General features: G+C 41.1%; 1 long non-coding RNA gene across 1 annotated transcript in view; it reads right to left on the bottom strand.

Moving 5' to 3' along the window:
* Positions 1-24,262: 24,262 nt before the first annotated feature.
* LOC140117327 (uncharacterized) overlaps positions 24,263-27,801 on the bottom strand; it is a 31,509-nt gene continuing 27,970 nt past the window's right edge. The window contains exon 3 of the long non-coding RNA XR_011853004.1: positions 24,263-24,424. This is a non-coding gene — a long non-coding RNA (uncharacterized lncRNA). The remainder of the gene's footprint in view (positions 24,425-27,801) is intronic.

The raw sequence follows: 27,801 nt of genomic DNA, 5'->3' as shown, positions 1-27,801 counted from the left end.
TATAATACTGCCCACTATGTACAGGAATATAACTACTAAAATACTGCCCCCTATGTACAGGAATATAACTACTATAATACTGCCCCCTATGTACAAGAATATAACTACTATAATACTGCCCCCTATGTACAAGAATATAACTACTATAATACTGCCCCTATGTACAAGAATATAACTACTATAATACTGCCCCCTATGTACAGGAATATAACTAATAAAATACTGCCCCCTATGTACAGGAATATAACTACTATAATACTGCCCCTATGTACAAGAATATAACTACTATAATACTGCCCCCTATGTACAGGAATATAACTAATAAAATACTGCCCCCTATGTACAGGAATATAACTACTATAATACTGCCTCCTATGTACAAGAATATAACTACTATAATACTGCCCCCTATGTACAGGAATATAACTACTATAATACTGCCCCCCTATGTACAGGAATATAACTACTAAAATACTGCCCCCTATGTACAGGAATATAACTATTATAATACTGCCCCTATGTACAAGAATATAACTACTATAATACTGCCCCTATGTACAAGAATATAACTACTATAATACTGCCCCCTATGTACAGGAATATAACTACTAAAATACTGCCCCCTATGTACAGGAATATAACTACTATAATACTGCCCCCTATGTACAAGAATATAACTACTATAATACTGCCCCCTATGTACAAGAATATAACTACTATAATACTGCCCCTATGTACAAGAATATAACTACTATAATACTGCCCCCTATGTACAGGAATATAACTAATAAAATACTGCCCCCTATGTACAGGAATATAACTACTATAATACTGCCCCCTATGTACAGGAATATAACTAATAAAATACTGCCCCCTATGTACAAGAATATAACTACTATAATACTGCCCCCTATGTACAAGAATATAACTACTATAATACTGCTCCCTATGTACAAGAATATAACTACTATAATACCCCCCCTATGTACAAGAATATAACTACTATAATACTGCCCCCTATGTACAAGAATATAACTACTATAATACTGCTCCCTATGTACAAGAATATAACTACTATAATACCCCCCCTATGTACAAGAATATAACTACTATAATACTGCCCCCTATGTACAAGAATATAACTACTATAATACTGCCCCTATGTACAAGAATATAACTACTATAATACTGCCCCCTATGTACAGGAATATAACTAATAAAATACTGCCCCCTATGTACAGGAATATAACTACTATAATACTGCCCCTATGTACAAGAATATAACTACTATAATACTGCCCCCTATGTACAGGAATATAACTAATAAAATACTGCCCCCTATGTACAGGAATATAACTACTATAATACTGCCTCCTATGTACAAGAATATAACTACTATAATACTGCCCCCTATGTACAGGAATATAACTACTATAATACTGCCCCCCTATGTACAGGAATATAACTACTAAAATACTGCCCCCTATGTACAGGAATATAACTATTATAATACTGCCCCTATGTACAAGAATATAACTACTATAATACTGCCCCTATGTACAAGAATATAACTACTATAATACTGCCCCCTATGTACAGGAATATAACTACTAAAATACTGCCCCCTATGTACAGGAATATAACTACTATAATACTGCCCCCTATGTACAAGAATATAACTACTATAATACTGCCCCCTATGTACAAGAATATAACTACTATAATACTGCCCCTATGTACAAGAATATAACTACTATAATACTGCCCCCTATGTACAGGAATATAACTAATAAAATACTGCCCCCTATGTACAGGAATATAACTACTATAATACTGCCCCCTATGTACAGGAATATAACTAATAAAATACTGCCCCCTATGTACAGGAATATAACTATTATAATACTGCCCCTATGTACAAGAATATAACTACTATAATACTGCCCCTATGTACAAGAATATAACTACTATAATACTGCCCCCTATGTACAGGAATATAACTACTAAAATACTGCCCCCTATGTACAGGAATATAACTACTATAATACTGCCCCCTATGTACAAGAATATAACTACTATAATACTGCCCCCTATGTACAAGAATATAACTACTATAATACTGCTCCCTATGTACAGGAATATAACTACTATAATACTGCCCCCTATGTACAGGAATATAACTACTATAATACTGCCCCCTATGTACAAGAATATAACTACTATAATACTGCCCCCTATGTACAAGAATATAACTACTATAATACTACCCCCTATGTACAAGAATATAACTACTATAATACTGCCCCCTATGTACAGGAATATAACTACTATAATACTACCCCCTATGTACAAGAATATAACTACTATAATACTGCTCCCTATGTACAAGAATATAACTACTATAATACCCCCCCTATGTACAAGAGTATAACTACTATAATACTGCCCCCTATGTACAAGAATATAACTACTATAATACTGCCCCCTATGTACAAGAATATAACTACTATAATACTGCTCCCTATGTACAAGAATATAACTACTATAATACCCCCCCTATGTACAAGAGTATAACTACTATAATACTACTCCCTATGTACAAGAATATAACTACTATAATACTGCCCCCTATGTACAAGAATATAACTACTATAATACTGCCCCCTATGTACAAGAATATAACTACTATAATACTGCCCCCTATGTACAAGAATATAACTACTATAATACTGCCCCCTATGTACAAGAATATAACTACTATAATACTGCCCCCTATGTACAAGATATAACTACTATAATACTGCCCCCTATGTACAGGAATATAACTACTATAATACTGCCCCTATGTACAAGAATATAACTACTATAATACTGCCCCTATGTACAAGAATATAACTACCATAATACTGCCCCCTATGTACAAGAATATAACTACTATAAAACTGCCCCCTATGTACAAGAATATAACTACTATAATACTGCCCCCTATGTACAAGAATATAACGACTATAATACTGCCCCCTATGTGCAAGAATATAACTACTATAATACTGCCTCCTATGTACAAGAATATAACTACCATAATACTGCCCCCTATGTACAAGAATATAACTACTATAATACTGCCCCCTATGTACAAGAATATAACTACTATAATACTGCCCCCTATGTAGATGTAACTACTATAATACTGCCCCCTATGTACAAGAATATAACTACTATAATACTGCCCCCTATGTACAAGAATATAACTACTATAATACTGCCCCCTATGTACAAGAATATAACTACTATAATACTGCCCCCTATGTACAAGAATATAACTACTATAATACTGCCCCCTATGTACAAGAATATAACTACTATAATACTGCCCCCTATGTACAAGAATATAACTACTATAATACTGCCCCCTATGTACAAGAATATAACTACTATAATACTGCCCCCTATGTACAAGAATATAACTACTATAATACTGCCCCCTATGTACAAGAATATAACTACTTTAATACTGCCCCCTATGTAGATGTAACTACTATAATACTGCCCCCTATGTACAAGAATATAACTACTATAATACTGCCCCTATGTACAGGAATATAACTACTATAATACTGCCCCTATGTACAGGAATATAACTAATAAAATACTGCCCCCTATGTACAGGAATATAACTACTATAATACTGCCCCTATGTACAAGAATATAACTACTATAATACTGCCCCCTATGTACAGGAATATAACTAATAAAATACTGCCCCCTATGTACAGGAATATAACTACTATAATACTGCCCCTATGTACAAGAATATAACTACTATAATACTGCCCCCTATGTACAGGAATATAACTACTATAATACTGCCCCCTATGTACAAGAATATAACTACTATAATACTGCCCCTATGTACAGGAATATAACTACTATAATACTGCCCCCTATGTACAGAAATATAACTAATAAAATACTGCCCCCTATGTACAGGAATATAACTACTATAATACTGCCCCTATGTACAAGAATATAACTACTATAATACTGCCCCCTATGTACAGGAATATAACTAATAAAATACTGCCCCCTATGTACAGGAATATAACTACTATAATACTGCCCCTATGTACAAGAATATAACTACTATAATACTGCCCCCTATGTACAGGAATATAACTAATAAAATACTGCCCCCTATGTACAGGAATATAACTATTATAATACTGCCCCTATGTACAAGAATATAACTACTATAATACTGCCCCTATGTACAAGAATATAACTACTATAATACTGCCCCCTATGTACAGGAATATAAGTACTAAAATACTGCCCCCTATGTACAGGAATATAACTACTATAATACTGCCCCCTATGTACAAGAATATAACTACTATAATACTGCCCCCTATGTACAAGAATATAACTACTATAATACTGCTCCCTATGTACAGGAATATAACTACTATAATACTGCCCCCTATGTACAGGAATATAACTACTATAATACTGCCCCCTATGTACAAGAATATAACTACTATAATACTGCCCCCTATGTACAAGAATATAACTACTATAATACTACCCCCTATGTACAAGAATATAACTACTATAATACTGCCCCCTATGTACAGGAATATAACTACTATAATACTACCCCCTATGTACAAGAATATAACTACTATAATACTGCTCCCTATGTACAAGAATATAACTACTATAATACCCCCCCTATGTACAAGAGTATAACTACTATAATACTGCCCCCTATGTACAAGAATATAACTACTATAATACTGCCCCCTATGTACAAGAATATAACTACTATAATACTGCTCCCTATGTACAAGAATATAACTACTATAATACCCCCCCTATGTACAAGAGTATAACTACTATAATACTACTCCCTATGTACAAGAATATAACTACTATAATACTGCCCCCTATGTACAAGAATATAACTACTATAATACTGCCCCCTATGTACAAGAATATAACTACTATAATACTGCCCCCTATGTACAAGAATATAACTACTATAATACTGCCCCCTATGTACAAGAATATAACTACTATAATACTGCCCCCTATGTACAAGATATAACTACTATAATACTGCCCCCTATGTACAGGAATATAACTACTATAATACTGCCCCTATGTACAAGAATATAACTACTATAATACTGCCCCTATGTACAAGAATATAACTACCATAATACTGCCCCCTATGTACAAGAATATAACTACTATAATACTGCCCCCTATGTACAAGAATATAACTACTATAATACTGCCCCCTATGTACAAGAATATAACGACTATAATACTGCCCCCTATGTGCAAGAATATAACTACTATAATACTGCCTCCTATGTACAAGAATATAACTACCATAATACTGCCCCCTATGTACAAGAATATAACTACTATAATACTGCCCCCTATGTACAAGAATATAACTACTATAATACTGCCCCCTATGTACAAGAATATAACTACTATAATACTGCCCCCTATGTACAAGAATATAACTACTATAATACTGCCCCCTATGTACAAGAATATAACTACTATAATACTGCCCCCTATGTACAAGATATAACTACTATAATACTGCCCCCTATGTACAGGAATATAACTACTATAATACTGCCCCTATGTACAAGAATATAACTACTATAATACTGCCCCTATGTACAAGAATATAACTACCATAATACTGCCCCCTATGTACAAGAATATAACTACTATAATACTGCCCCCTATGTACAAGAATATAACTACTATAATACTGCCCCCTATGTACAAGAATATAACGACTATAATACTGCCCCCTATGTGCAAGAATATAACTACTATAATACTGCCTCCTATGTACAAGAATATAACTACCATAATACTGCCCCCTATGTACAAGAATATAACTACTATAATACTGCCCCCTATGTACAAGAATATAACTACTATAATACTGCCCCCTATGTAGATGTAACTACTATAATACTGCCCCCTATGTACAAGAATATAACTACTATAATACTGCCCCCTATGTACAAGAATATAACTACTATAATACTGCCCCCTATGTACAAGAATATAACTACTATAATACTGCCCCCTATGTACAAGAATATAACTACTATAATACTGCCCCCTATGTACAAGAATATAACTACTATAATACTGCCCCCTATGTACAAGAATATAACTACTATAATACTGCCCCCTATGTACAAGAATATAACTACTGTAATACTGCCCCCTATGTACAAGAATATAACTACTATAATACTGCCCCCTATGTACAAGAATATAACTACTATAATACTGCCCCCTATGTACAAGAATATAACTACTTTAATACTGCCCCCTATGTAGATGTAACTACTATAATACTGCCCCCTATGTACAAGAATATAACTACTATAATACTGCCCCTATGTACAGGAATATAACTACTATAATACTGCCCCCTATGTACAGGAATATAACTACTATAATACTGCCCCTATGTACAGGAATATAACTACCATAATACTGCCCCCTATGTACAAGAATATAACTACTATAATACTGCCCCCTATGTACAAGAATATAACTACTATAATACTGCCCCCTATGTACAAGAATATAACTACTATAATACTGCCCCCTATGTACAAGAATATAACTACTATAATACTGCCCCCTATGTACAAGAATATAACTACTATAATACTGTCCCCTATGTACAAGAATATAACTACTATAATACTGCCTCCTATGTACAAGAATATAACTACTATAATACTGCCCCCTATGTACAAGAATATAACTACTATAATACTGCCCCCTATGTACAAGAATATAACTACTATAAAACTGCCCCCTATGTACAAGAATATAACTACTATAATACTGCCCCCTATGTACAGGAATATAACTACCATAATACTGCTCCTATGTACAAGAATATAACTACTATAATACGACCCCATATGTACAAGAATATAACTACCATAATACTGCTCCTATGTACAAGAATATAACTACTTTAATACTGCCCCCTATGTACAGGAATATAACTACTATAATACTGCCCCCTATGTACAAGAATATAACTACTATAATACTGTCCCCTATGTACAAGACTATAACTACTATAATACTGCACCTGTGTACAAGAATATAACTACTATAATACTGCTCCTATGTACAAGAATATAACTACTATAATACTGCCCCCTATGTACAAGAATATAACTACTATAATATTGCCCCCTATGTACAAGAATATAACTACTATAATACTGCCCTCTATGTACAAGAATATAACTACTATAATAGTGCCCCTATGTACAGGAATATAACTACTATAATACTGCTGCCTGATTATATTAGTATATGGATGTATGGTAAATGATTAGCAGTACTTCTACATGTCAGTGTTCTATGTATTTTTGTGTAAATGCATATCACCCCTTCTGCCTGGTTGCTCTCTGTGTGATGGATGGAGTCTTCTATTCCTGCAGGATTCGGCTGCTCATGTACTGGAGCACGCATGTGGCAGATGGCTGAGTGCTGACCACATTATTATTGCTCCAGATAGTCTAGAGGTGGAGGAGCCGAGCACCACAGCCCCTATGTATGAGATGTATGTGATGACTACTCCTGCACCTGGAGCCGTATATCACTATATATAACAAAATCTCCTGTTGTTCTTGTCACTAATACATTTACAACAAACATGGACTGAGCGGTTATAGTGTCATTAATAATAATAATAATAGGAATTTATTGCCCCAAAAAACTAAATTCATTTGTTGCATACAGCTCTCATAATATAAGGACATACCGTATATACTACCCTATGTAGTATAACCCAAAGCACCTAATTGTACCACAAAAACTGGGGAAACGTACTGACTTAATTATAAAACTAGGATAGAAAATGCAGTTGCTACTCTTTAATAAAATGTCCAGCAGCCTCCCCTCACTAATAACATGTCCAGCAGCCTCCCCTCACTAATGACATGTCCAGCAGCCTCCCCTCACTAATGACATGTCCAGCAGCCTCCCCCAACTAATGAAATGTCCAGCAGCCTTCCCTCACTAATGACATGTCCAGCAGCCTTCCCTCACTAATAAAATGTCCAGCAAAGCCCCTTATAATAATAAAATTTCCTTCAGAGCCACCGCATAATAAAAAAAAGTGTCCTTTGGGACCCCCTTAGTAATATATTTCCCAGTAGAGACCCCTCTTAATGAAGTGTCCAGCCGAGCCCCCTTAATAATCACATGTCCAACAGAGACAATCCTTAATTAACAAATAAAAGAGCCCCGATAATAATAAAGTGCCCAGCAAAGCTCTCCTTAATAAAGTGCCCAGTAGGGAGGCAGTATTATAGTAGTTATATTCTTGTACATAGGGGCAGTATTATAGTAGTTATATTCTTGTACATAGGGGCAGTATTATAGTAGTTATATTCTTGTACATAGGGGGCAGTATTATAGTAGTTATATTCTTGTACATAGGGGGCAGTATTATAGTAGTTATATTCTTGTACATAGGGGGCAGTATTATAGTAGTTATATTCTTGTACATAGGGGGCAGTATTATAGTAGTTATATTCTTGTACATAGGGGCAGTATTATAGTAGTTATATTCTTGTACATAGGGGGCAGTATTATAGTAGTTATATTCTTGTACATAGGGGGCAGTATTATAGTAGTTATATTCTTGTACATAGGGGCAGTATTATAGTAGTTATATTCCTGTACATAGGGGCAGTATTATAGTAGTTATATTCTTGTACATAGGGGGCAATTTTTATTAGTAAAAACAAACAAAAATTTACAATACATTCTTGTCAGAATGAAAAATAAAACAATTATTTAACAGAGATCAAACACATCAGCAAAATAATGAATTTAGAGTAACTTCAAATTAAAAAGTTCATCACTGGTAATAAGGGAAAAAAAGAAATAATCAGAATTCCATGACATATTATCCATCACTGTAGATTTATGTTCCTCCATAACTGAACATTCTCACTCTTTTTCCTGAACTCTAATGATCGGATCCACCTCAGCTCTGATAGTATCTGTGTGACTGCGGTCATGGGCTGGAAGGACTCATTATGGACGGACACTCTGGTCCTGGTGTGCCAGTGGTAGTACTTAGTTACCGTGATGATCAGGTACATGGTCCCCCTGTCGATGCCGGCTGCCTGTGTTGTCACCCCATAGATTATGTCCGGGTAGGTCAGAGACTGCAGTCTTGGTATCCTAAGCCTGCGGGACACCTCCTGCCATATCCGTCTCCCTCCCTGGCACTCGGTAATGAAGTGCTGCATCGTCTCCTCCTGCTGACAACCCAAGGGGCACATACTGTCTGAGACACTTAAAAACTTTAAATTACCCCTAACAAAAACCTTCCCGTGCAGTGATAGCCAAGCAATGTCGAATAGTTTTGCAGGAAGCCTAGGACTATTGAGGAGCTTCAGACTTTTCTGCAATGTGGCCGTTGTGCAGTCCCTCAGAGCTGGCTGTAAAGTATAAAAGGTCCTACAGACACTGGTGTAAAGGTCCTTCCTGGTCTTACTCTCCAGATAGGTCTTATTTATCCTCCACTTTTTCACACACCTGAGACCATACTCCAGATACTGGGGGAGGAAGCCAGGAGTCCATCGGCCCCTCTTGAGACTGCCGCCTCGCACCCAAGACTCTGCAAAAGGCAATATCCAGTCCCTGACACTACTTACCCACAGGAGACCATTGTTTGAGCCCAGGCTTCCAAAATTAACTTTCAGAAACATGGAGTCAAAAAAGACCCTTGGATTTAACATATCCAGCCCACCCTCTCTCCTCTGCAGGTAGGTAATCCCTCTTTTTACTGGGTTCAACCTGTTCCCCCATAAAAGTTGGAAGAACAGGCTAAAGAGCCTAGCGGAGAAAGATTCTGGCAAAGGAAATACGACAGAGACGTAGAGGAAGACAGGGACCAGGTAAATCTTCATCAGAGTAACCCTTTCTCTATAGGTCAGCCTCCAGTTCTTCCATCGCTGAACCTTTGCATTTCCGGCTTCCAACTTCTCTTCCCAATTTAGTTTGGCATTATCTTCCCTCCCGAATTTAACTCCAAGGATCTTAATATGGGTGGAGGCCTTGGCGAACTGCGGTAGATCAAAGCCAGGAGCAGTATCCAATGTCCAGAAAGCTTGACTCTTCTCAAGGTTGACCAGAGACCCGGAGGCCTCGGAGTAACTTCTGATGGCTGCAGACAACATCTCCACCTCACGAGGTTCAGATATCACCACAGTCACATCATCCGCGTAGGCGACTACCTTCAAAGGCAAGCAATGGGGGACCGGCACCCCCTGAAAATCACACCGCTGCAGTGATCGCAGAAACAAGTCTATGGCAAACACATACAGCAGTGGACTCAGGGGACAGCCTTGTCGCACCCCGGCCTCTACTTCAAAAGTGTCCCCCTGCCAACCATTAATCAGAGGAAAGCTCTTCGCCTCTCTATATAAAGTTCTCAGCCAATCTATAAATTGTCCCGGAATACCGTACTTTGACAAAGTGGCCCATAGATAATCGTGATCAACCCTGTCAAAGGCTTTAGCCTGGTCCAGACCTACAACATATCTCCCACACCTCAGAGCTTTACATCTCTCAAACATCTCTCTTATGGAGATGACTGCTCCAGAGATGTTCCGCCCTCTTGCTGTGCCGTACTGAGAGCCTGCCAACAGTGCCGGGGACAAACAGACTAACCTAGAAAACAGAATTTTTGCCAAAATCTTCCGGTCAACATTCAAGAGGGCGATCGGCCTCCAGTTCTTGATGTCACTAGGCTCCTTACCTTTGGACAGCAGAATAAGGGAGGACACTCTCATGGATGGAGGCATCAGGTGATTCTCTAGACAATTAGTAAACACATCCACAAGGATCGGGGCCAAGAGGTCTCTAAACTTCTTATAGAATTCACATGTTATTCCATCAGGACCTGGTGCCTTCTTCAGATGTAACTTATCAATGGCCTCTTTAACCTCCTCCTCTGTTATTCCTGCTGTCAAAGGAGAAAAGTCCAAATCTTTAGTGTCAGGACCTGGAGTTGCCTCCAAGAATTGAGCCATTTTCTCTTTATCCAAAACCTTCTTCTGAAATAACTCAGCATAGTAGGATCTCACCACCCCCAGGATACCCTCCCGAGATTCCTGTAAAACTCCCTGGGAGTCAGTGAGACCTGTGATCGAATTTTTTGCCACACGTTCCCGGCAATTTTCATATGGATCTGGAACCCCCAGAGTCCCGTAATCCCGTTCTACAACAAGAGACGTGTAGCGGCTGTACTGATACTGCTTTATCTCAGATTTCAGTCGGTCAATCTTTTGTTTGTCCCCCCCTCCCGCCGAATACAGTGACTCCAATTCTCTCCGCAGCCTGAGATACTGGCTGTACTTACTCTTACCCTTCTTCACTGACAGTCTCTTTAAGAGGGACCTGATCTCCTCCTTGACGTTCTCCCACCAGTCAGATATGTTGTCATAGAAGTCTACTCTCTGGAGCTGGTCCTGAAAAAGGGAGTAAACACAATTCTGGACATAGGCATCATCCAGGATGCTGGAATTGAGCCTCCATAACCCCCGACCAATGTCCGAGCGGTTAGAGGCTCCCATACAAAAAAATAACGCCAGGTGATCAGAATATGGAACAACTCTCTCGCTCATCCCACTAACAGTCTCCGAGGGACTCACAAACGCCATATCTATCCTACTGCTCCTGTCAGCACATGTGTAGGTGTACTTGGGTTTCCTGCCACCCAGGGTAAACACATCACATAAATGGGCCTGTGATACGATGTTCTGTAGGACTTTGGAGTCTCTGACCACTGCTCTGCCCGAGGACCTGTCACCCGATGTCAAAGTAACATTAAAGTCACCCGCCATTATCACAGGGATTGAGGTAAATAGATATTGTTTTACCTCATTGAACAGCTGGATTCTCTCTGTCACTGTCTGTGGGCCATAGATGTTGATCAGCCGGAGCCGCCTACCATGGATGGTCACCTCTAGCACCAGGCACCTCCCCATAGCGACCTCCGTCAGCCTGTGCACCGTCACGTCTGTGGTGTTAAACAGTATGGCGACCCCGGCGTACGGCTCCACAGCCAGTGACCAGTAAGAAGGACCAGACCGCCACTCACGCTCAGCCTCACGGAGATGCCCTAAGGTGGTCAGACGGGTCTCCTGCAGGAAGATGACATCAGCGTCCAGATATCTCAGGTGGTCATACACGGCGTGTCTGGTCCTTCTTACTTTAATACTGTTAACATTGCTAGAAGCAACTCTTAGAGAGAATCCAGCCATTACAATGATAAAGAGCAGAGCAGCGACCCCCATCATCATGAGTCAGAGTCAGATTCCCTCTGCCTACCACCAGTCTCCATGTCTGACAGGGGGTCTCCAGCTTCAGAAGAAGGCGGCTTCTTTTTTGTCGGAGGGTCTTCTGTATCCCCGTCACACTCATTATCGATGCGTTCTAACTCACGCTCAAAATCTCCATCTGACTCTGATAAGACATCATATCTATTTGAAAGGACCATGACCCCGGCATCACCACTGGATTTTTTCATGGTCTTAGACCCTGCACCATACTCTGTCTCAGGCTTACGTGAGGATTTGTCTTTTTTCTTTCTTTTGTTCTTTTTGGCCTCCTCATATTCGGTAGTAGATGTTATAGAGGCTGCTGCCTGAGGCTGGTCCTGAGTGACAACCTCCATATTCTGCTGAGTGCGGACTGCTCTCTGAGGTTCTGGCGCAGTATCACCTGACCCCTGCTGTACCTCCTGCCTAGTTAGTATTAGACCTGACATCAAGGCCTCCTCCTCTAAGGCGTCTGCCTCCTGCACCATCTCATCATCTGAGAAGTCCCTGGCGATGTTATGCCAGGCCTCAGGGCAATCCTTGTGTGGGTGGCCCATCTCTCCACAGAGGTTGCATCTGACCATCTCACAGGTGGCACTGAGATGGCCGACCTCCCCGCACAGGTTACACTTTACTACTGTGCATACTTTGGCCACGTGACCGATCTTACCGCATCTAAAACACTTTCTCGGCTGCCCGGGATAGAAGCAGACGCCTTTCTCTCTGCCTATGAAGAAGCTGTTGGGGAGGTGCAGGGTGATGTTATTATACTGGCGTAACTTCACCAGAACCTTCCACCCTCCAGTCCAGATACCGTCGGCGTCTCTATTCTTGGTGAGGTCTGACACAAGATCACAATGGCGCCTGAGCCACACCAGAATATCCTGAGGGGGAACAGACTCATTCCAAAAGATGACATTAACCACCACAGTACCTGGCCTGGATATGGGGACAAACGTGAACTTACACCAGCCATCGGTGTCCCCGAACCGGGGGAGTTTATCCCAGAACCTGTCCAGACTAGACATGAGCTTAAAGCTGACATCATAGCCCTGTCTGTCTGGAAGGTTGATGACCGCCAGGATATCATCAGGCGTGAACCCCATCTGGCGGCACAGGAGATCTCGCACCACAAACCTCCTGTCTGGGAGATCTTCCTTAGCGCCCCTGTTTCTAAAACGCACCACGTTCCTCCTCTTAAACGCCTGCCCGGAGTATTGTGCACTGGAGGTAAAGGAGGGAGCGCCGCGGCTCCAGGCATTTCTAGGAGGCTCTTGACGGGGTTCACTCTGGCTATTAGGGGGAGGGTCTAATCTAGGGGGATCTGACTTATTTGGGGGGCTTGATGTTAGAGCGGGGAAATCACATACATCATCCTGTACAACCCCCTGCGCCCCATCCACCTCTATGCTATTATTAGATGGTTGCATATCCCAGACAGACTGAGGGTCCCCTCCATCCCCCAACCCCTCAGGTTCATCAGAATGTCCCCCAGTCTCGGTCACAGCAGCACAGATCTCCTGGGACAGTGCATCAGTCTGACACACAGAGGAAAATGCTTTGTCTTGCTGCTGTGCAGTCACTGCTGGGACTTGTTGTACCACATCCTCGTGCTCTTCCTCAGCGACTGCTGCAGAGGTCTGCGGCTGATCCTGCGACTGTCCCTTTTGGAAGGAGAAACTAGCGGGTTTCAGTACAGGTGTCGTAACACGGGGGCGCATCTGGGATCTTGGGTCTGGAGTCACAGCTCTGCCTCTGCTGTGAGAAGCGCTCCCTATTCTGATATGTCTCAGCCAGGGGTCCCATCTTCTCCAGAACACAGTCCATGTCCCTCACCACCTGTGCCAGCTCTATGCTCAGTGAGTGCAGCTTGGTATCATACAGTCTCTTACTCTCTGGATGTGCAGTTTTCAGGTTATACATACAGTCTATCTGCATCTGCAGCATTTCCTTATGGTGGCTAAGCTCCCCCATCCTCCTTACCAGTCCTGGGATCTCCTCTGCTAGCCTCAGCTCAGGCGCTCGTGCCGTCTCCTTCCCCTGCTGTGCTGGTCGGGGTGCTGCTCCAGGTGGTCTAGGAGCACCCGTCTCCTTTGCAGCTCCAGTCTTTCTGTCTGCAGTGGCAGAGCTTGAGGCCTGTTCACACTGTGCAGGGACACTCAGCGGCTTAGCTGTAGATCTTGTGCGGCCTGTGCAGGCCATGCTGGACACCACATCCTTCTGCAGTAAGTTCTCTTGCAGGGTTTGTCTCTCCAGGGACGTTCTTCTCTGTCTGGGTGCAGGAGTGGGGGGCTGTGCACCTGCTGCTCGTCCTGCACTCACCACCTGTGCTGCTCCATGCTGGCCGGGCCTGGGACTCACTTCCTTCATTGCTTCACTCACTTTGTTTTCTTGTATCTTCTTTACAACAACCATATTCTGTTGACTTTCTTCCTTACAAACGACTCTGGGATTTCCATCCCTTGTAGAAATTGTATGGGAGTTTTCTCCCGGTGTAGGCCTGGAAGCCTGGGCCTTGCTTGGGGAATCTCCCCACCCAGGGTGGCCCCGCCCTGGGCTCGCTCCAGACATCAGGAGACTCAGGAGCTCAGCTCTAACACAACCTCCCAGCAAGGGGGCAGTATTATAGTAGTTGTATCCTTGTACATAGGGGGCAGTATTATAGTAGTTATATTCTTGTACATAGGGGGCAGTATTATAGTAGTTATATTCTTGTACATAGGGGGCAGTATTATAGTAGTTATATTCTTGTACATAGGGGGCAGTATTATAGTAGTTATATTCCTGTACATAGGGGGCAGTATTATAGTAGTTATATTCTTGTACATAGGGGGCAGTATTATAGTAGTTATATTCTTGTACATAGGGGGCAGTATTATAGTAGTTATATTCTTGTACATAGGGGGCAGTATTATAGTAGTTATATTCTTGTACATAGGGGACAGTATTATAGTAGTTATATTCTTGTACATAGGGGACAGTATTATAGTAGTTATATTCTTGTACATAGGGGGCAGTATTATAGTAGTTATATTCTTGTACATAGGGGGCAGTATTACAGTAGTTATATTCTTGTACATAGGGGGCAGTATTATAGTAGTTATATTCTTGTACATAGGGGGCAGTATTATAGTAGTTATATTCTTGTACATAGGGGGCAGTATTATAGTAGTTATATTCTTGTACATAGGGGGCAGTATTATAGTAGTTATATTCTTGTACATAGGGGACAGTATTATAGTAGTTATATTCTTGTACATAGGGGGCAGTATTATAGTAGTTATATTCTTGTACATAGGGGGCAGTATTATAGTAGTTATATTCTTGTACATAGGGGGCAGTATTATAGTAGTTATATTCTTGTACATAGGGGGCAGTATTATAGTAGTTATATTCTTGTACATAGGGGACAGTATTATAGTAGTTATATTCTTGTACATAGGGGACAGTATTATAGTAGTTATATTCTTGTACATAGGGGGCAGTATTATAGTAGTTATATTCTTGTACATAGGGGGCAGTATTACAGTAGTTATATTCTTGTACATAGGGGGCAGTATTATAGTAGTTATATTCTTGTACATAGGAGCCAGTATTATAGTAGTTATATTCCTGTACATAGGGGGCAGTATTATAGTAGTTATATTCTTGTACATAGGGGGCAGTATTACAGTAGTTATATTCTTGTACATAGGGGGCAGTATTATAGTAGTTATATTCTTGTACATAGGGGGCAGTATTACAGTAGTTATATTCTTGCACATAGGGGGCAGTATTATAGTAGTTATATTCTTGTACATAGGATGCAGTATTATAGTAGTTATATTCTTGTACATAGGGGGCAGTATTATAGTAGGTATATTCTTGTACATAGGGGGCAGTATTATAGTAGTTATATTCTTGTACATAGGAGCCAGTATTATAGTAGTTATATTCTTGTACATAGGGGGCAGTATTATAGTAGTTATATTCCTGTACATAGGGGGCAGTATTATAGTAGTTATATTCTTGTACATAGCGGGCAGTATTATAGTAGTTATATTCTTGTACATAGGAGGCAGTATTATAGCAGTTATATTCTTGTACATAGAGGGCAGTATTATAGCAGTTATATTCTTGTACATAGAGGGCAGTATTATCGTAGTTCTATTCCTGTACATAGGGGGCAGTATTATCGTAGTTCTATTCCTGTACATAGGGGGCAGTATTATCGTAGTTCTATTCCTGTACATAGGGGGTAGTATTATAGTAGTTATATTCTTGTACATAGGGGGCTGTATTATAGTAGTTATATTCTTGTACATAGGGGGCAGTATTATAGTAGTTATATTCCTGTACATAGGGGGCAGTATTATAGTAGTTATATTCCTGTACATAGGGGGCAGTATTATAGTAGTTATATTCCTGTACATAGGGGGCAGTATTATAGTAGTTATATTCTTGTACATAGGAGGCAGTATTATAGTAGTTATATTCTTGTACATAGGGGGCAGTATTATAGTAGTTATATTCTTGTACATAGGGGCAGTATTATAGTAGTTATATTCTTGTACATAGAGGGCAGTATTATAGCAGTTATATTCTTGTACATAGAGGGCAGTATTATCGTAGTTCTATTCATGTACATAGGGGGCAGTATTATCGTAGTTCTATTCCTGTACATAGGGGGCAGTATTATCGTAGTTCTATTCCTGTACATAGGGGGTAGTATTATAGTAGTTATATTCTTGTACATAGGGGGCAGTATTATAGTAGTTATATTCTTGTACATAGGGGGCAGTATTATAGTAGTTATATTCCTGTACATAGGGGGCAGTATTAAGAAAAGTAGAGAGAGACCAGCGCTTCTGGAGACACGTGTGATATAAATTGGTAGATATTCTTTATTCATTCCTTTAAAAGCTTGAATCACGGCAGACAGTGCACAACAATAGGATACACGGGATAAAAACCAACGCGTTTCGCTCAGATGAGCTTAGTCATGGATACCTAAGGGGGCAGTATTATAGTAGTTATATTCCTGTACATAGGGGGCAGTATTATAGTAGTTATATTCCTGTACATAGGGGGCAGTATTATAGTAGTTATATTCTTGTACATAGGAGGCAGTATTATAGTAGTTATATTCTTGTACATAGGGGGCAGTATTATAGTAGTTATATTCTTGTACATAGGGGCAGTATTATAGTAGTTATATTCTTGTACATAGGGGGCAGTATTATAGTAGTTATATTCCTGTACATAGGGGGTAGTATTATAGTAGTTATATTCTTGTACATAGGGGGCAGTATTATAGTAGTTATATTCTTGTACATAGGGGGCAGTATTATAGTAGTTATATTCTTGTACATAGGAGGCAGTATTATAGTAGTTATATTCTTGTACATAGGGGGCAGTATTATAGTAGTTATATTCTTGTACATAGGGGGCAGTATTATAGTAGTTATTCTTGTACATAGGGGGCAGTATTATAGTAGTTATATTCTTGTACATAGGGGGCAGTATTATAGTAGTTATATTCCTGTACATAGGGATGCAGTATTATAGTAGTTATATTCTTGTACATAGGGGGCAGTATTATAGTAGTTATATTCCTGTACATAGGGGGCAGTATTATAGTAGTTATATTCTTGTACATAGGGGGCAGTATTATAGTAGTTATATTCCTGTACATATGGGGCAGTATTATAGTAGTTATATTCTTGTACATAGGGGGCAGTATTATAGTAGTTATATTCTTGTACATAGGGGCAGTATTATAGTAGTTATATTCTTGTACATAGGGGGCAGTATTATAGTAGTTATATTCTTGTACATAGGGGACAGTATTATAGTAGTTATATTCTTGTACATAGGGGGCAGTATTATAGTAGTTATATTCTCGTACATAGGGGGCAGTATTATAGTAGTTATATTCTTGTACATAGGGGGCAGTATTATAGTAGTTATATTCCTGTACATAGGGGGCAGTATTATAGTAGTTATATTCTGGTACATAGGGGGCAGTATTATAGCAGTTATATTCTTGTACATAGGGGCAGTATTATAGTAGTTATATTCTTGTACATAGGGGGCAGTATTATAGTAGTTATATTCCTGTACATAGGGGGCAGTATTATAGTAGTTATATTCTTGTACATAGGGGGCAGTATTATAGTAGTTATATTCCTGTACATAGGGGGCAGTATTATAGTAGTTATATTCTTGTACATAGGGGGCAGTATTATAGTAGTTATATTCTTGTACATAGGGAGCAGTATTATAGTAGTTATATTCTTGTACATAGGGGGCAGTATTATAGTACATAATGTGGGAATTTTTATTCCCATCATCCATCTACCTACCCCCATATTTGGCCATGTGACCTTCAGATTGCAGTTCCCAAAAATGTCCAAATAATGATCCTTTATTCTAGGAAGTGACGGTCAAACTTCTCAGATTGCACTCACGGGTCCTTTTATTGGATTAATGCTTTGGGAATACACTGAAACAACAACTGATGGATGACACTCAGGAGACGGGGAACCAGTGGCCTGTAGATGGATTCTATTCTGGTTTATTTCAGTATCTAGTGTCCAATGTGATAACATATGGAAGATTATCAAATTATTTTTTCCCAATAATATCCCGCCTGTCCTGTCCAGTGCTCCAAGCTCTGGTATTAACATAGAACTCAACCATCAATGACTATTAAATGGCCAAATTCAGCCAGATACACTCCACAGCATGTATACATGTTAAGCAGGTTAACTTCCACCTAGTGTTAAATATACAGTGTACAGCTCCACCTAGTGGTGTCTTTTGATACAGTACATAGAACACTCCTGAGCTCCTCTTAGTGGTGGCTGTATATACAGCATGCAGTAATCTCCTGAGCTCCCCCTAGTGATGGCTTTATAAACAGTATGTAGTCATTTACTGAGCTCCTCCTAGTGGTGGCTGTATATACAGTATGTAGTAATCTCTTGAGCTCCTCATAGTGGTGGCTGTATATACAGTATGTAGTAATCTCCTGAGCTCCCCTAGTGGTGGCTGTATATACAGTATGTAGTAATCTCCTGAGCTCCCACTAGTGGTGGCTGTATATACAGTATGTAGTAATCTCCTGAGCTCCTCCTAGTGGTGGCTGTATATACAGTATGTAGTAATCTCCCGAGTTCCTCCTAGTGGTGGCTGTATATACAGTATATAGTAATCTCCTGAGCTCCTCCCAGTGGTGGCTGTATATACAGTATGTAGTAATCTCCTGAGCTCCCCCTAGTGGTGGTGTATATACAGTATGTAGTAATCTCCTGAGCTCCTCCTAGTGGTGGCTGTATATACAGTATATAGTAATCTCCTGAGCTCCCCCTAGTGGTGGCTGTATATACAGTATGTAGTAATCTCCTGAGCTCCTCCTAGTGGTGGCTGTATATACAGTATGTAGTAATCTCCTGAGCTCCTCCTAGTGGTGGCTGTATATACAGTATGTAGTAATCTCCTGAGCTCCTCCTAGTGGTGGCTGTATATACAGTATGTAGTAATCTCCTGAGCTCCTCCTAGTGGTGGCTGTATATACAGTATGTATTAATCTCCTGAGCTCCCACTAGTGGTGGCTGTATATACAGTATGTAGTAATCTCCTGAGCTCCCCCTAGTGGTGGCTGTATATACAGTATGTAGTAATCTCCTGAGCTCTTCCTAGTGGTGGCTGTATATACAGTATGTAGTAATCTCCTGAGCTCCTCCTAGTGGTGGTGTATATACAGTATGTAGTAATCTCCTGGGCTCCTCCTAGTGGTGGCTGTATATACAGTATGTGGTAATCTCCTGAGCTTCTCCTAGTGGTGGCTGCATATTCAGTAAGTAGTAATCTCCTGAGCTTCTCCTAGTGGTGGCTGCATATACAGTATGTAGTAATCTCCTGAGCTCCTCCTAGTGGTGATGTATATACAGTATGTAGTAATCTCCTGAGCTCCTCCTAGTGGTGGCTGTATATACTGTATGTGGTAATCTCCTGAGCTTCTCCTAGTGGTGGCTGTATATTCAGTATGTAGTAATCTCCTGAGCTTCTCCTAGTGGTGGCTGTATATACAGCATATAGTAATCTCCTGAGCTCCTCCTAGTGGTGGCTGCATATACAGTATGTAGTAATCTCCTGAGCTCCTCCTAGTGGTGGTGTATATACAGTATGTAGTAATCTCCTGAGCTCCTCCTAGTGGTGGCTGTATATACAGTATGTGGTAATCTCCTGAGCTTCTTCTAGTGGTGGCTGCATATTCAGTAAGTAGTAATCTCCTGAGCTTCTCCTAGTGGTGGCTGCATATACAGTATGTAGTAATCTCCTGAGCTCCTCCTAGTGGTGGCTGTATATACAGTATGTAGTAATCTCCTGAGCTCCTCCTAGTGGTGATGTATATACAGTATGTAGTAATCTCCTGAGCTCCTCCTAGTGGTGATGTATATACAGTATGTAGTAATCTCCTGAGCTCCTCCTAGTGGTGATGTATATACAGTATGTAGTAATCTCCTGAGCTCCTCCTAGTGGTGGCTGTATATACTGTATGTGGTAATCTCCTGAGCTTCTCCTAGTGGTGGCTGTATATTCAGTATGTGGTAATCTCCTGAGCTTCTCCTAGTGGTGGCTGTATATTCAGTATGTAGTAATCTCCTGAGCTTCTCCTAGTGGTGGCTGTATATACAGCATATAGTAATCTCCTGAGCTCCTCCTAGTGGTGGCTGCATATACAGTATGTAGTAATCTCCTGAGCTCCTCCTAGTGGTGGCTGTATATACAGAAAATAGTAATCTCCTGAACTCCATATAGTGGTGGCTGTTGTATAAATAGTATGTGGTAATCTCTGGAGCTCCTCCTAGTGGTGAGTGCTTTTATACATAACATCATTTAATTCTATAAGTCTTTAAAGTAAAGTTTTTATCATATACACTAAATCTCTTTAGTGTGCCCAATAAGTAATTTGGGAAATTGACTGCAATGATGTGAGATAGGTGTATGCATAGGATACAGCAGAGGATTAGAGTACAGGTAGCTGTGGGTACACACTGGATTTAGGACCCGACTGTCCTATAAAATATGCACCCAATGACATTTGGGCAATTGGTAATTCATAGTCCTTCATGTTTAGTGACAGACGATGTAAAGGGTTAATTAGAGGACTGTCTGTACACAGGATGAGCGCCGCTCTCACATAGCAACAGTAACCTCAGAGGTTGTCATGCAGCAGAGATATTGCGCTATAGTCAATAGTGATTAGATGTCAGAGGGTCGCCAGCTCCTATATAATCAGCTTATAGGGTCACATAATACGAGGTGGGACCACCCGGGCCTGTCCTGCTCTTCAAGTAATGTGGATGAGGACAGACGCTGAGACAGCTACTATATGCCCTATACTGTATGTATGTATATTGTATACATTCTCTGTACATACTCTATACACATAATATACTACTTTATACCAGCAATATATAGACTGTATGGAGCAGTGATGGCAAACCTTTTAAAGACAAAGTGCCCAAAACCTACTGTCAAAACTGTGAATTGGGTCAGGTTCAGGCTTCTGTGCTTGTAACCACACCGAGAGCTGCCTGTGATTGATAGCTCCTACTCAGGATCTTTCCTTGGGAAAGCTGGGTGTGGGTTTGAGCTTGTTCTGTCTGCAGCTGTGGCTTGAGTGATGGACAGCTGAACCAGTCAGTTGCTGGGGGCGGTGTCCATTGCTTCCTTACATTCTGCCCAGTTCCTTCAGAAGGAGCTGGTTATTCAGAGTGTTATTGCTTTGCTTACCAACCATTCTATTGCTATATGATTCTGTACCTTTGCCGCCATCTTGGTTTTGACCCGTTTTTTCCCGACTCTGCTTGTTTTTCTGTATCTGTTTGTTCCTCAGTATCGTGTACCTCCCAGTGTGACCCTGCTTTCCCTGTCTTAGAGTTGTGTGGATTTTCTTTGTACCAGTGTGAACACTGGTCTATATGAGTATTCCAGTTACCTGTCCAATCCAGTAGCTGCCAGACGAGGTAAGTCTTCCCTTTCACCTTGTAGGGTCACTCAGGGACTGTCAGTTAGGTTCCTGATAGCGAGTTCACCCTTGTCAGGGCGGCTTATCTGCTGCAGGCAGGGCAGGGACTTTACAGGGTGAGTTTGCCACCACTTACCCAGTCTGACAGCTGTGGTGGCACTATTGCTGGACGGGTTCGTTACACCTATCCGTCACAAAGTGCCGACAGCAAAAGGGAGAATCCCAGGGCCCGGAGCAGGAGCTCCAAGGATAATCTGACCATGTAGACTACCTGAATATATAATTTTCATACTATATACAACTTGTACATATGTTGTACACTAGTATATACATTTTTGCAGAAGTGTGTCGCACGCCCTATGTTAAAGGGGCACCGAAAAAAAATTTGGTGGACTCAGAGCAGTGCAGGGGGCGTCTGATTCATGAAGAACAGGCGCCAGTATTCAATGATCTGCCACCCCCAGCACACTACACAGGACACTGCACATATCACAGATTGTACTACTTTTCATATGACCCATAAACTTGTGATGCAGCCAATGAAATGACTGATAACAGAGAACAATAGATGCCAGCCTCACCCCAGCCTGAAGTGGCTAATAACAGGGAGCTATAGATTCTATTAACCTGACCCTCTGTCATACTCCCCAGGGAGCAATATCTTGTAAAGCACATGGAAAGCAAATGCAACACCCCTGCCGATGCATAGGCAGGCTGGTAGTTGCGAATTGCGCCCTCTCCAGGTCAGGAGCTGTTAGGTACGTTCTAGAACCTGGGTATTGTGTAATTGCAGCTGTAGATTTTGCCTAGCAAGGCATCAGTTAACTGGTGTATGTAATTATCCAATGATGTGGCTGTTATATCAGCTGGAGTGTTATTGGAGATGTGCTACCACCTGACCAGGGGAGTATAAAAAAATCCCTGCTGGGTGAGAGCACATGGTCTTAGCTGGTCTGTTCTTTATTGAGAGTGAGCAGCACACCTTCAGTGCTGCCTCAGCCATCAATCCCAGGGACCTCTAGTGCCTCAGCCCTACTGCCTGGCACACAGGGCAAGTCCGGAGACTTAAGCCCAGAACTGCAGCTTCCACCACTTGGACTCAGTTCCATCTGAACCAGCCCAGCCTGTATCTACTACCAGACTCTGTGCACTTTTCCTGCGGACCAACTCTCCATGACCCTTCCAACATAAAGAATCTGCTGTTACCCTTTTCTGGCCATTGTCTGCTGTTCAATAAAGAACTGTAAATTGATTTGCACAACGTTGTCTCTGTCTGATCCCTGGATATGGCTGTTTACCACTACGGCTTCCCCATCCTTTCCCCCGGGACATATCTTACAGACACTTAGGGGTTGCCCCAGAGAGAACCAGTACATCAGCCTCTCCCTCCATATTTCTTGCACACTTCCCCTGCTGGAGACCTGCCAGGCTGTAGAACAGCCCTCTGGTCCCAATACCAAGCACCGTGACATCAGCGCGCCCAAGACCGCAATCGCCAGCCACTCCGGTATTCTGGGCTCTGGCTGCCTCCAGGCCCCAAGAAAAGGCTAAGCCCCGGTGAGGGATGTTGCGCAGACAACCCCTTTAAATGCAGCCCCCAGTTACATTCTTCATCCAGAGATTCGTGAAACTTGATTATAACACAAGCGGCCGTGATTCAGCAGATTCTGCACAACTCAAAAAATTCACTATCTACTCCTCCAGGAAACATTCAGGATCTGAGACTGGAGGAAACAGGAAAATATGGATAATAATAATAACGATAATAAAACTTGCTGTTATTGCCTAAAGCTTCTCACAGCAGAAGGTTTGTTTCAATTGTCCAGGTTGATACACGTTACTTGCACTGATACATTGTACCAAACTCTCTGGACCGGAGAAAGATTTGCGCTGCTGATATTTTATGCTCACAGAGGATCTTCACTGGACACAACTGTAGCAAACCTCCAACTATAAAACATATTGGACCAGGATGAATTTTCATATTCTGGAAGAGAACAAGAATATTTTTCATTTACTAACAGCAAGCAGAGATCTTAGGTGAAAAATTAAAAGTCTGTTGCCATCTTATATACAGAACCCAAGGTCATTGGAACTGCAGAGAAACCTGTACAGGCAGTCCCCGGGTTACATACAAGATAGGGTCTGTAGGTTTGTTCTTAAGTTGAATTTGTATGTAAGTCGGAACTGTATTTTTTATCATTGTAACCCCAGACAGAATTTTTTTGGTCTCTGTGATAATTGGATTTTAAAAATGTTGGGTTGTCATAAGAATCAGGAGTAACAATAAAGCTTCATTACAGACGCCTGTGTTACCTGTTACGGCTGATTATTGTAGCCTAGGGCTAAAGTACAGTAAATTACCAACATCCAGAGGTCCGTTTGTAACTAGGGGTCGTCTGTAAGTCGGGTGTTCTTAAGTAGGGGACCGCCTGTATAATGGTCTCTAGTGCTTACAGGGTAACAGGATGGGTTAATAAAGCGAGAGTTAAAGCTGCATTATGGGAGTGCGATAGATCTGCCTAAAAGGATGGGTTTAAGAGTATGTTTTAAACTTTGGAGGGTGGGTATTAGTCTGATAGACCAGGAAAGGGCATTCCAGAGAATTGGTGCAGCTCGAGAGAAGTCTTAGGAACATGAGTGGAAGACTAAAAATTAAGTGAGAGAATATTTTAAATAAACAAAGAGCACGGGTTGGGTAGAGGTTATATGTCCAACCAGTGGGACCACCGGCAATCACAACTACTGGGGTCCTTTGTACATCCGTGTGGATGGAGAAGTACATAGATTGCCAGGGATCTTTCATTCCCATGAAATCGATAAATAGATTATCCCCCTTCATTTATTGTAGGGAGCTCCCCCAACTATCAGATATTTTTTCCTTTATCTTATGTATATTGGAAAACAAGTGACATTTGTGAGACACCCCCTTTAATCACTGAGTTCTTTAAAGGGGTTCTCCAGTGACATTCAAGTTAGCCCCTATCTGAAGGCTGATTGGGGGTCTCAGTGATGGGACCACCATAGATAACAAAAACGGGGTCCGTTGTACCCCCAATGTACACATGCACCGGCTGCTTCATTCATCTCTATGGTGCTGACGGAGATTGCCATCAGCACCATAGAGATTAATAGAGCACATGCACGCCCGCTGCTGCTCTTGTGATCCATGACTGCTTAGCAAATCAGCCCCAATCCTGTCGATCCAATCCTTATGACTTACAGTATGTGACAGCAAGCAGATATTTTGTAACTGAAACATTTTGGTTTTGACCCTAGTGAATGAAATTCCATCCTGATCCGTTTGTTACAATGTATCGGCTTTAGACCTTCCACATCAGCAGCACAAATCTCTCCTGTCCTGATAGTTTGTTACAATGGGGCAGATTTACTTACCCGGTCCATTCGCGATCCAGCGGCGCGTTCTCTGCGGTGGATTCGGGTCTGGCCGGGATTCACTAAGGTAGTTCCTCCGCTGTCCACCAGGTGGCGCTGCTGCACTGAAGTCCGCTGAAATGCACTCAAGTTCACCGGCCTATTCCTGGTGAAGGAATCACCACAAAAATCCCGGCCGGACCTGAATCCAGTGCAGAGAATGCGCCGCTGGATCGCGAATGGACCGGGTAAGTAAATCTGCCCCAATGTATCAGTGAAGGTCCATAAACCTCATTGAGAAACTTTATCCTTCACAGTAGTTCCTGGATCTGCTATGGTTACTACAAGTCATGACTAGCCCCAGTGTAATCAGTATATCCTCTCTGTATACTTCCCACAGTATATAGTATATATCAGCACCACCATGCTGGACAGCGGCACCAAGCACAGAGATGGTGGAAATTGTCCTCCAGGTTTCCACCTTTCCTGTCAATCAGATTCTGACAATGGAGGAGAGACTTCTTCTGGATCTTGGTTCCTCTATGACAGTGATGGCTAACCTATGGCACTGGTGCCAGAGGTGGCACTCAGAGCCCTTTCTGTGGGCACTCAGGCCATCACCAGAGATGACTCCAGTTATATTCCTGCAGTCCCAGACAGCCCAGGACTTGCTGTGCACAGAGCTATTTTACAGTGACAGCTCTACCTGGGACTATTTTCTGCTTTATTGGTGTCCTCAGGTGCTGGTATCAATGAAAACTGTGACAGAGAAGGGAGTATAAATCACAAATTACATTTCTGTGTTGGCACTTTGCGATAAATAAACGGGTCTTTGTTGTAGTTTGGGCACTCGGCCTCTAAAAGGTTTGCCATCACTGCTCTATGATGATATGACCAGGAGGTGAATCTTCTAGATTTTGGGGTTAGAGTTTAACCAAGACACAAGGTAGATGCAGATTCTAAATAATATCCCAGGGATTTGGAACCATATGAAAGGATAAGATGGTTTTCTTATATGAGGAAACATTGGGCTTGTATGCAATGACATGACTTAATAAAAGGGGAAGTGAATATGTGCAGTAAATGTTACTTACTTTATATAGACTGAATCTGTGTACACGGAAGGACTGAGCTGAGAAGACCCCTGCTGTGATATGTGCTCCCTAAATACAATTTATTGACCCTAAAACAAGTGTCATGGCAATACCCAGGGGTGAAGATAATTCTGAGGCTGGTCATACAGATGAAATAGCCCTCTATACAGCTGCCTGACACTCCCCCTGACTCCCCAATACACATGCATCCTCGGATCAGTCACATGTTAATGAAATCTTAGATGGGATTTGGAAACAAATCACTAATGAACTCCTTTATTTTCTTGTAGGAACTCTACCATCAAAATCCAACATGATAAACCAGAGATCCTCATAGATCCTCATAGATCCAGGAGCTGTGATATCCATTTGTTATCCATGTCCTCCTTCCTTCTAAAACCAACTTGTATAATTATGGTAATGAGCATGAAGGACTGTAGCTTCACAGGCTGTTACACTGTGAAGGGGAACTGCCCAGCGGGTAAGGGAAGACAGTGTAACATCCTGTGAAGCCTGAACACGGAGAGGCTTTGGTAACGCCCCCATAGACCTTCTGTCTCTTTGCATCATTTTAAAAGCTGATTTTAGAAGGGAGGAGGCCACGGGTAACAAATATAAGAAAATTACCATAGTCACAGTGCCTGGATCTATGAGTTAGTGCTCCTGGTTTATCATGATGGCTTTTGGTGAGGTGCATGTAGTTCAAACACTATACCAGCAGCTGGAATCAGCCATATTATTGATGTCCGCAAGTTCCCCACTGATTTGATAATGATTAAGAAATTTAAGGACCAAGTGTCTCAAATTCCAATAAGATTGATCCATTCTTTCCCCATATACCATCAAGGGACATCCCAATATATATATTTATAAAATGGTCAGATATTTATGCAAA

This window comes from Engystomops pustulosus, chromosome 2 (genome assembly GCF_040894005.1).
Source record: "Engystomops pustulosus chromosome 2, aEngPut4.maternal, whole genome shotgun sequence".
Taxonomy (NCBI): Eukaryota; Metazoa; Chordata; class Amphibia; order Anura; family Leptodactylidae; genus Engystomops; species Engystomops pustulosus.
This window is presented reverse-complemented; position numbering and strand designations above follow the sequence as displayed.